Source organism: Muntiacus reevesi, chromosome 20 (assembly GCF_963930625.1).
Source record: "Muntiacus reevesi chromosome 20, mMunRee1.1, whole genome shotgun sequence".
Classification (NCBI taxonomy): domain Eukaryota; kingdom Metazoa; phylum Chordata; class Mammalia; order Artiodactyla; family Cervidae; genus Muntiacus; species Muntiacus reevesi.
The window spans coordinates 14362410-14374858 of NC_089268.1; positions in this window are offsets into that span (position 1 = coordinate 14362410).

Sequence of the window (12449 nt, forward strand, 5' to 3'; positions counted from 1 at the left end):
TTGATTTTTAGATTTCTGATCTCCAGAACTGTAAGATAATAAATTTGTGTTGTTTTAAGCCACCAAGTCTGTAGTAACGTGATACAACAGCAATAGGAAATTAATACATTCTGTAATAAAGATGATAGTTGGTCCCCTGCTACATTCTCTTTCATTTAGATTAAAGAATGCAGTTGATTAGGTTCTATCAGAGATGACTGCAATGTGACTGTGACTTAATGGAGGGAACCTTCACATTCAGAGGGAAATAAACATCCACTCAACAGTTGAATTACACAGATTTGTGAGTGAGGAGACAAGTTGAGTTAAAATAGATTTAGAGGACATTAATTTATAATTTGGTACTTTAAGTCTGGGGTGTGGATGAGATCAATCAAAACACAGAAGAAATGATAAGGAGGACGAAGAATAGATCCCTGGGAAGCACTAAGGCTGTGGCAGATGAACAGAAGCGCACAAAGTCCGAGGAACAATGGCCAGAGAGAGAAAAGAACTAGGTGAGTGGAGTGCCTCTGAAGCCCAGGTGGGAAAGGATTGCAGGATGGTCTCGGCAGAATCAGAGACCACACATAGGGCAGGCGTATAAAGGGCTGAAAAGCGCTGACTGGATTAGCAACACAAGAGTGATTGGTGAGCAAGAGCTGCAGCTGAGTGAGGCAGTAGAGATACACTGGACTAGTTGATGGGTGTTTGAGATTCCAGTCTGGGTTCTGGCCACTAACTAGCTAAGTAACCTTTGGCAAATCACTTAACTATTCCACACTTTGGTTTCCCATCTACCAAAGGAGATGTTTGTGATCTTCACATAGATTCCCAGACAGTCCTCTTAACTTTACACTAGACTCATTTGCTTATAACACCACACTGCAAATCCTCATTTCACCACACAGAATCAGTATGTTGTGTTTCAGCTTATGACCAGAAACTATGGATATGGATATGATACAGTTACTCAAGAATCTCACAGCTTTGGAAGGAAGATAAACATAAAAATAAGTAACTAATTGCCATAGTTCTTTCTTAAACAAATCAAGGTATAAATTGAATGAACTGTGACTCTAACACAGTATGATGCTGCTGCTAAGTCACTTCAGTCGTGTCTAACTCTGTGCGACCCCATAGATAGCAGCCCACCAGGCTCCCCTGTCCCTGGGATTCTCCAGGCAAGAACACTGGAGTGGGTTGCCATTTCCTTCTCCAGTGCATGAAAGTGAAAAGTGAAAGTGAAGTCGCTCAGTCGTATCCGACTCTTAGCGACCCCATGGACTGCAGCCCACCAGGCTTCTCTGTCCATGGGATTTTCCAGGCAAGAGTACTGGAGTGGGTTGCTATTGCCTTCTCCGCTAACATAGTATACTACATACTATATTAGAATTCTGTATGAAGTGACATGAGGGATATATAAAGTAATACAGATAAGGGAGCAATCATTTTGCCAAATGGAAATCAAGGTGTTACATTTACCTACTCTCAAGTGGACACAGTGTGCCTTAGAAATGACATAACCAGAACCACAAGGCATTTCCATGGTGATTAAAAAAAAAAAAAAGTTGTGCTAATCCACCACTGATCATTTAACATTACTTCTAGATAGCTTTGTTGTAATTGGAATGAATGTTTACATACAACTACTTCTGAACTTAAGTATACCGTTTAATTGGAGAAACGGACATGTATAAAAATTGAATGCAAGAGTAATTTGTTTACTTTTTCACCAGATTTAAGTGAAAATATTTATCTGTTATACATGCCACACTCTGTTCCCATTTGCTCATCTAATCTTCATATACTATCTCATTTAATTTCATAAACTTCAGCTTATTGTATCAAAACTGATATTATATCTCTGTTTTGGCAGGTAAGGATACAAAGTTTAAGTAACTGGGCCAAGGTCTTGCTAACAGCAGTTATGTAAGAGACCAGGCATCCTCTCTTTCAGAAACCTTCCCTCCGGCCATTGTTTAGTCTAAGTGTCCTTTCTCTGTACTATTACATCCTGGTGGTGGTGTTTGGTTGGCTAACTTGTGTCTGACTCTTTGTGACCACATGGACTCTAACCCACCAGGCTCCTCTGTCCATGGTATTTCCCAGGCAAGGATACTGGAGTGGGTTGCAATTTCCTGTTCCAGGGGGATCGTCCCGACCCCGGGATCAAATCCACGTTTCCTGCCTTGGCAGGCGGGTTCTTCACCACGGAGCCACCACGGAAGCACACTATTACATAGTATGCAGTTCTTTACTTAACATTTACTGTAATGTTGATGATGCTTCCTGCGGGCCAGGTACAGTTTTACGTAGTTCTGGGCATTAACTCACTTAAGCTTCATCATAACCCTTTGAGGCAGGTGATATTATTAATCACAGTGCTTTATAATTCAGGAAACTAAGGCATAGAAAGATTAAGTCATTTACTCAAGGTAACACAATGGTGATGGAGACGGATTCAAACCTAGATAGTTGGGTTCTAGAGTCCATGCTCTTAACCCCCATCCTGCCTTCCTTCATATCATGCATCCTCTGCTAACACTGAGAGGTTGTAGACATACTTTAAAGAACTCTCCAGGAGAAGGAAATGGCAACCCACTCCAGTATTCTTGCCTGGAAAAGTCCATGGACAGAGGAGCCTAGCGGGCTGAAGTCCATGGGGTTACATACTGAGCATGTGTGCCCGAGGGTGGAGGGAGATGGGTTGGTAGCAATAAAGTGGTAGAACTAAAAAAAAAAAAAAACTCCCTAGTGCAGTAATTATAGGGTTATTGTGTGTGATATTGCTGTGTATCCCTCATTAAAAGACCATAAGAGAATTTTTCACTCTCAGCCAAATGCCATGAAATGGTTGACTACCCTTGAGTAACTGATAATGTTTTCTGCTTATAGGCGATCTGTTACATAACTGACTGTTTCCTCATTTCACTCTGACTGCCAAGAAGCTCTGAGAAATTTGTGGCTCAGCATTAGTAACTGGAAGGACTCTTGGTTTGCATATCTACAGTCTGTTGGTTTGAAATTTTTCAAAATTAAAAGCTGGGGGAAATCGAAATTCTTCTGCATTTTCTAGATTATTGATATTATACATTTATTTTATAATTAGAAAAAGTAAACCTTGCTTTTAAAAGAAAGGTTGCATCTTTGCATGATTTCTCAGAATTTGAATCTGTGGACAAGAAGTAGTTTCAGATTAACTTCCATGAATTCAGTGTAGAATCCTAGTCCCTATAAAACCAGGATTTCTGTGACCTTGAAAGTTCAGATCAATAGAATTGGTGTTCAGACAAATCAGAAAGTATTTCAAGTAGCATAAAACAGGCAAGTTGTGACCCTCCTTATTTTTAACATATCTAAATAACTTGAAACCACTTTTGGGTTATTTGAACATATTCTGCCTTGCTTTAGAGATAAGAAAGTCAGTCGTCTTCCTTAATGCTTATATTTTATTATAATAATTAACCTTAGCGTACAGTTGATCTTGTGGTTTAGCATTTATCAGAAATTGATGAAGATCACTTGTTCTAAAACTAAAATAGGTATTTTGGTACATGTCTTGCAATTTAACTGACTTAGATCCAGTAACTCAATTCCAGATTTATTTCTTTACTTAAAGGTATGTTTTACAAGGAATTCTTCCAGGTAGATTTACCGACCAGTTATTGATACTTTGCTAAAAGCCATACATTTCATGGGAGTATTATTCAGATTTTTCTATAGCCAGAGTGAGCAGCTGATATTTCTTCTTTGAAAATTTTTCAATCCAAATCTTCATCCTCCAACAGTTCAGATGCCTAAAGAGTGGGCAAATGCTCTATCCCCAGCCAGCAGATTGTTACCGAGTGGTGTGTTAACATCTTGGGTTGCCAGATTTTTAATTTATTCATCTCTTAATATTAGTAACTAATGTGAGCATGGGTTAAAAACACAAGTGACTTGTCTATGAGTTTGCAGACCCTCTGCCCTGTTAGATAGAACTTCACAAACTTGAATACTTCATTCTTCTTATTTTGAAGAACTGGGTTTGGTTTTTGTGTGTGTGTTTTTAAAGAAAATTCTAGACCGCCTTCAGGTGCTCCCTCTGTCCACCCCCATGAAGAGAGGAATGTTCCTATTTAGGTGAGAATCTCAAGGGGATGACTCACTGTTCACAAAAGGCTGTCACCCACCCACCATCTGCTGATCAGATTACTGAACAATATGTATTTGCTTTTAGTCAAGCCTGGGTATTAACTGGTCCATCAGAAAACTGCATCCCTGACCATGTTGTCCTGAGCTCATACACACAGAAATATTTCTCACCGCCATACTAGGAGTGTTTTACTGACTTATCTTTTGAATACCGTGGCTTCTACATACATTAAGGAATTCTAAAAGAAACAGTTCTACAAAGCACGCTGTTGCATTTGCTGCAGAGCTATTGTGCACTCAATCATTTATGTTCCTTATGGAAAACCTCACAGGAGAATTTTCTTTCAGAGCCAAGTGTCAGGAAATGCTGGTTACCCTTGAGAAAGTGATGTGTTTTCCTGACAGGCAAGTAGGTAATGTAACTAGATGTGTTTCTCTTCACTTTCGCTGTCGTGAAGCTCCAAGTCCATTCTTAACTCAGCTTTAATGCTTGCATAGGAACTGTGGCTGACGTATCTGTGTTCTAATTTATTCCCTGGTCCTGATCTTCTATTTAAATTTGGGTTTTCTCTTACTCAGATTTATCTGTAATTTTCTGGATTGTGTGTATAATTGCACTGGGCAACTCAGGTTGATCATGGAAAAGCTAGGGAAATGAGTGATATTTATGCTTGATAATGACTACCTTTTAGATGGTTGGATGGCATCACCGATTCAATGGACATGAGTTTGAGTAAGCTCCGGGAGTTGGTGATGGACAGGGAACTCTGGCATACTGCAGTTCATGGGGTTGCAAAGAGTCGGACACGACTGAGCGACTGAACTGAACTGAATCCTTACTTCAGTTAAGAGTTAAAACTTATGGACCCAAATTTGTTCCTTTTTATGCTGAGTAATATTCCACTGTATGTATGCACCACACCTTCTTTCTTCATTCATCTGTCAATGGACATCTAGGTTGCTTCCATGTCCTGGCTATTGTAAACAGTCCTGCAGTGAACACTGGGGTACATGTGTCTTTTTGAATTAGGAAGAATCTAGAGACTGTTGTACAGAGTGAAGTCAGAAATAGAAAAATATCATATATTAATGCATATATATGGCATCTAGAAAAATGGTACTTATAAACATGTTTTCAGGGCAGGAATAGAGATGCAGACATAGAGAACGGACCTGTGGACACAGCAGGGGAAGGAGAAGGTGGGACTAATTGGGAGACTAGCGTTGACATGTGTAGACTGCCATGTGTGAAATAGATAACTAGGGGGAAGTTGCTTATAACAAAGGGAGCTCAGCCTGGCCTCTGTGATAACCTAAAGGGGTGGGATCAGGGTCAGGTGGGAGCAAGACTCTAGAGGGAAGGGATATATGTATACTTATGGCTGATTCATGTTATTGTATGGCAGAAATGGCAGACCATTGTAAAGCAATTACCCTCCAATAAAAAATAAATAAAAACTATGAACCCTTCCATGCTGATAAGGATACTTTGTTTATAAGGTGTCCAGGGTTTTACACTAACTAAACAATCAGAACAATAAATTATTTTCTAAGAAGTTTTAATACTATTGTAAATCTAAAGAATGTCACTTTTAACTCTGCTTTCATTCTTCTGAGGGAGGTATTAACAGATAGATAAAGTAATGGCTGACAGTCATAAATGAGATGCTTCAAGTCCCCAAATCTCTAAACACTTTTCTCATAGCCTCTCTCAGTACAGTGTTCTAGTAGGCCATGATATAAAGAACTAGCTGTCCTATATCTAAAGCATATTCTTTGTTTTAAACCCTTTTCTGTCTAGTGTATTAGTGATCTGATTTGTATACACTGGTGTACATATTTGTACACATACACTTCAACTGAAGATACATGGAAAGATCCTAAGCAAGATTCATCATTGTCTTAATACATCTTTTATATTTGCTAAATCAAAGGTAGAAAGGTTATTGAGTATCCCCATGACTATTAGGTACTGTTCTCAGACACCTTTATCTTGAGAAAGGACAATAAAGTTGCTTTGTAAGTAAAGATTTAGAATGTCCAGAAAACACTTTTGTAATCCTGTTTTGGCATTTCTTTTCTTAATACACCAGTAACATCAAAAAATAAATGGGAGTAGCGTCGCCTTATTTCAGTTTTTATTTACTGGGTGGTTCTGTGTCAGGCACAAGGAAGATGCAGAGACTGAGGGTACAGTTCCTGCTCTTGAGGGCTGACGGTCCAGAGCTGTGTGGTCTAACGTGGTAGCTTCTAGCTGCGTGTGGCCATTTAAGTTACATTAAAAAATCGGTTCCTCGGTTATACTAGTCACACCTCAGGAGCTGAGTGAGGCTAGTGGTTACTCTATCGGACAGCACATGTAAAGTACATCTCTATCCATGAAGAAGGTTCTGTTGGATAATGCTGCTCTAGAAGTTGTGTGGGAACCACGCGAGATAGAGCCAGGTGATTTCAGCCTGAGAAAGATCCTATGTTAGGTATGCGTGAGAATGACTTGGAGGGACTTCCCTGGTAGTCCAGTGGATAAGAATTTGCCTGCCAGCACAGGGAAACACTGGCTTGATCCCTGGTGCAAGAACTAACGTCCTGTATACCTCAGGGCAACTAAGCCCAGTGCGCCGCCGCTACTGAGCCCACACGCCACAACTGCTGAAGCCCGTGCGAGCCCATGCTCAGCAACAACAGAGCCCACCGCCACGAGAAGCCCAGGCACTGCAATGAGAGTGTAGCCCCCTCCTGCTGCAACTAGAGAAAGCCTGCATGCAGCAACCAAGACCCGGTGCAACCAATAAACAGATAAAAAGAATGACTTGGGGGCACATTGAGTCCTGCCAGATCCTGATTTGACGGGTAATGTGGGAGTCTATTTTTAACAAATAACCCAGGTGATTTGATACAGAGGGTGTATAAACTACATTGAGAAAAACCAATGTAGGGTAGGTGGGAATAGCTCAACAGAGTGATTCTGAACTTCCTACCTAATTGGCATCTGGGTGCTTGAAACAATTTAAATTTGAGTTAGAGCGACAAGAGTGTTGGGACTACATTTGTACCTTGCGTTATGGAGCACTTCCTACCCATTATGTGTCTTAAGACATATTATTTCAAATGCCTCTAATTTGTCGTGTATATTTTAAATACCTAAAAAGGTATGTGATAGTTTCAGTCAAGATAGGCTATCCTATGCAACAGCGAAAAATAACCCTGAAATATAAGGCTTACACTAGCAATTAAATTCTTCACCCTCAAAGTGACAGTCACCACTTCTACTGACAATTCATGCCAGAATTAGTCACAGAACCAAACCTTAAGGAGGTCTGGACATGCATCCTACTACGTGACCAGAGAGGAGAACCAGACACCAGTGAGCGACACTAATGATTACCCCCGTGATGCTGAAGGAAACACGGTGATCAAACTACGAGAGATGAGACCTCCAGAAGCACAGAGCAGGGTGGTGAATGGCAAAGGCATAGAGGACTAGGATGAACTTTTGAGAAAAATTTACTTGGTTTGGAGAAAGAAGCCAAGGTAAAATGACAAAGAACAGAATGCTGAGTTAGTGTTTTCTGGACAAACATCCTGAATTACTTGGACGTTTGATCCTGCAGAGAGGATTAAACATCCTTCTCTTCTTCCTGAAACAGAGCATATCCGAGGCTTAAGGTTCTTTCTTTAGAGGCTGATATAGGGCAATATGACAGAGACACAAGGACACATCTGTGTATGATGTTACTATGCCAGAGAAAGACTAGGAAGCCAGTAGCCTTGGAGGAAACCTGCCTCTTTCTGAATCCGGGGAGAAGAATGTTCAGTCTGGTAGCTGCCTGAAAGGCCCCTGTGTACCTCTCAATAAAGGCAGCTCTTGGAGAAGCCATTTATTCTACTGACACCAGGAGTTGCCTGTTGTGCAGCTCCATCATTAGCTGAGGCTGAGATGGTCAGTGGATATGCAGTGTGAGGGAGAAATAAATCTTGTAAGCCACTGAGATCTGGGGGATCATTTGTTTCTGCAGTGTAACCTCACCCATACTAACTGATAGTATGTTTATTCTTTCAGTGTCTATGCAGATGAAGCCATTGAGATCCATCAGGCAGACAATGATAAATTTAGAATGAGAGATAAGGGAGAAATATCTGTTCTAAAATACTAGAGGAACTTACAGGTGATTTCTTGATTAAGGCATAGAGAGGAGAGTATTTTAGGTTCTCAGGCTTCTTTAGATGTGAGTGGGCAAGAATGGGGAGAATTCTCTCCTAATATCATGAAAGGGGTTTAAAAATCACAGTTCAATCAAAAGACGAGAAATGTTTCTAAAACTCATGACAGAAGAGTTAAGGAAAATAATCCAAAAGAAAAAGGATCAAAGGAACTAAACAGGCATTGCATAAAATAGGAAATACAAATTGCCAAAAAAATATGAAAAAAACAGTCATCGTCACTTATAAAAAAGGAAAATTCAAGTCAGATGGGAAGTGTTACAACCTTCCTGGAAAGTAAACTGTTGACTTCTATTAAAATTCAATACTTATCTATAGATCCTCATAGGAGTCTATTGTCCTCTCCCCTCAAAAAAAAATTCCAACATATAAAACACATACATACATTTCCTGCAGCACTATTTACAATGGAAAACTGGAAACTAGAAAGTCTAGAATGTTTAAATGAGTTATAAAACATCTATACTATGGACTGTTGTTGTTGTCTGATCACTAAGTCATATCCAACTCTTTGTGACCTCACAGACTGTAGCCCACCAGGCTCCTTTGTCCATGGGATTTCCCAAGCAAAAATACTGAAGAGGATTGCCACTTCCTTCTCCAGGGGTTCTCCCCAATCCAGGGATTGAACCTACGTCTCCTGCATGGGCAGGCAAATTCTTTACCACTGAGCCTACTACAGACTATTCCTTGGTTATTAAAAAGAATGGCATCTATAGATATTGACCTTTGAAGATATAATTGATACATTATTTTTATGTAATTGATATATTATTAAGAGGGATAGAAAGTTAGTTCCAGAGCACCATAAGAGTATGATGTCATATTTATCAAAAATATTTAAAAGGGGGAAATTTTAAACTTACATATTAGCTTTCTATTTTTGCTGTAAAAATTACAGCAGCAGAAAGATGGTGGCTTAAAACAGTACATGTTTATTCTATTCTTTTAGACTTCCGGAGGCCAGAAGTCCAAAATCAGTGTCGCTGAGTTGAAATCAACATGTGGGTAGAGCCACACTCACTTGAATAGTTAGAGGAAAATGTTCCTTATATTTTCCACTTCTGGTGGCAGACAGCATTCCTTGGCTCACAGTCACATCACACCAATCTCCACAGTCATTTTTACACCATCTTTTTCACTTCTGTATCAAATCTCCGTCGGTCTCCTTCTTAGGACACATAGCGGTTGCATTTAGGACACATCCAGATAATCCAAGATAACCTCATGTCAAGATTCCTAACTTAATCACAGGTACTGTGACCCTTTTCCCATATAAGGTGACAGTCACAGGCTCCAGAGATTAGTATCTGGACATGTTGAGGGCCATTATTGGCCTACCACAACATATTTATACAGATTTATGAACTTAGAGACTACAGTTGAAGGATAAATATCACCAATTTTTTAACACAAGTTTCTTTCAAATGGATGTGGCTGGGGAAGGAGATGTTTTTCTATCTACTTTGTTTGACTTGCTAAAAATAATAAAATTGAAAAATTTGAAAAAAAAACAGAAAAGCAAAAATTTCAGGTAAATGCAAATAGAAAGCAGAGGCAGCAATATTAATTTTCCTATAATGGAATTCAGAAAGGGGGAGTAGGAGTGGGGAGAAGAGGGAGAAGAAGGGGAAGAAGAAGAGCAGACAACAGCTGCTGTGGAGGATTTTTAGTTGAAACTCAGGGAGTTTGATCTCAACAGTTTTAAACAGAACTTAATATCCCATAACAGAAGATACTGTTCTTGTCCAGGGAATACTCACAAAATCAAGCACATGCTTGTTCACAAAGAAAATTATAGTAAATTGCAAAAAGGAACAATACAGTTCACATCCACTGGACACAAAATTAACATCAAAAGATAGCAAAATAATAACAATGAGAGCCTACGTAGCAAAAACTGTGGGGCATGCCACCAAAACAATTCTGAGGGAAAAAACAACATTTTAAAATGCATTTTTGAGATTTAAAAATAGTTTCAATAAGCAAACCAATCACTCCAGTTAAGAAGTTAGAACAAAGAACAAGATAAACTAAGAAATTCGGGGAGGATAGATAGAAGTATGTCAATCAGCTATTGCCACAAAATTCTGTGTAACACACATGCAGAAAGTCTCAGTGGCATACAATAAGGATTTATTTCTAGCTTATGCAGATCAGTTGCATAAGCAGATCACTCTGCTCCAGGCTGTGGGACAACTGGGATGACACTCTCTCTGCTCCAACTGCCCCTTTCTAAGATCCCTGCTGGAAGGTCAGTGGTTCTAAGGAGCGTGTCCTTCTCTTGGTGATGGCAGTCCAAGGGGCCCATTTTAGACCATGGCTACTGTGGCAGCAGGCACATGACCATGGGATCCCCTGGACCTGTCACCTGCTGCACCATCAGAAGATGCTGCTCTGAGATAGTGATGAAATGGTCTTCTGAAGGTGCAGCTGAGGTACCAGCTTGGAGATGACACTCTATGATGAGATGCTAACTGCCAGGACACATGATATACCCTAAGTCAATTATCATTACTGGCGCTCTACTCCCAGTAGGTATCATATGGGTTCAGGAACCAAGGCGCGAAATACGAGCAGCCCCTCTTACCATCATTGCTCCCAGTTATTCACTTGGATAACTCTAGGTTCTCCTTGTCTAGAGGTCCTTCTTCTAAAAAGTGGGACACTTTCACCAGAGTACACATTAATTTCTTTTATTGTGGTAAAATATACAAAAACAAAGTCTATCCTTTTAACCATTTTAAGGCATACAGTTCAATGGCTTTAAGTGCGTTTCCATTGTCTTAAAACCATTACCATGATCCATCTCCAAAACTTTTCCTTTTTCCCAAACTCTCCATCTATTAAACAATTATTTTAAATAATAGATGAAACAATTAATCTATTAAACAATCCCCATTTCCTCTGCCCTCCAGTCCTTGGAAACCACCATTCTTTCAGTCTCTGTGAATTTAACTATTCTAGGTATCTCATATAAATAGAATCATACTGTATTTATCTTTTTGTCTGACTTATCTCAGTCCGGTGTCTTCAAGGTTCATCCATGTTGTAGCATGTTTCGGAATTTCATTCCTTTTTAAGGCTGAATAACATTCCATTGTATGCATATATCACATGTTACTTATTCATCCATCAGTGGCCATTTGGGTTGTTCCCACCTTTTGTTATTGTTCCTTGGTGGTGTCCAACTCTGTGACCCTGTGGACTGAAGCACGCCAGGCTTCCCTGTCCTTCACTGTCTCCCAGAGTCTGCTCAAACTCATCCATGCTTTGGCTACGTGAATAATGCTGCTAACAACCCTTGGTGTACAAGTATCAGTTTGAGTCTCTATTTTCAGTTCTTTTGGGTATATATCCAAAAGTAGAATTGTAAAGAAATGGTAATTGTTTAATTTTTGGAAGAACTGCCGTACAATTTTCCATGCCGCTGCACTGTTTTACATTCCCACCAGCAATACCTGGGCCATGGCAGTGAAAGCCAGAATCCTAACCACGAGGCCACCAGGGAACTCCCGAATATCTTTGAAACTGATTTTTATTTACTCAATGACACATAAAAATCACCTGCAGAGCCTGAAAGCTCAGTGTTCATTCCCTGTCTTGCTCTTTGCAGATTCTGATTTAGTGGGGGGAAAAAGGCTTCTAAATTTTTATAGGATATATTATATTAGGGCTTCGCTGATAGCTCAGTTGGTAAAGAATCCGCCTATAATACAGGAGACCTGGGTTTGATCCCTGGGTTGGGAAGATCCACTGGAGAAGGGAAAGGCTATCCACTCCAGTATTCTGGCCTGGAGAATTCCATGGATTGTATTGTCCATGGGGTCGCAAAGTGTCAGACACGACTGAACAACTTTCACCTTCATATTAATCCATAATGTTAACATTTATAGGATGTAAATATTACATGATAACTAGTGACCTATTAGGATAAATTGCATGTACAAATGAAGTTACTTGTAATAAAAGTATTAATCCAAAATGTAAATATTCAGGCTTTCCCTAAAACATTTGTTATTTTCTGTTTTTGTTATTTTTACATACTTCCCTGGTAGCTCAGCGGTAAAGAATTCAGCTGCCAATGCAGGAGACTCAGGTTCAATCCCTGG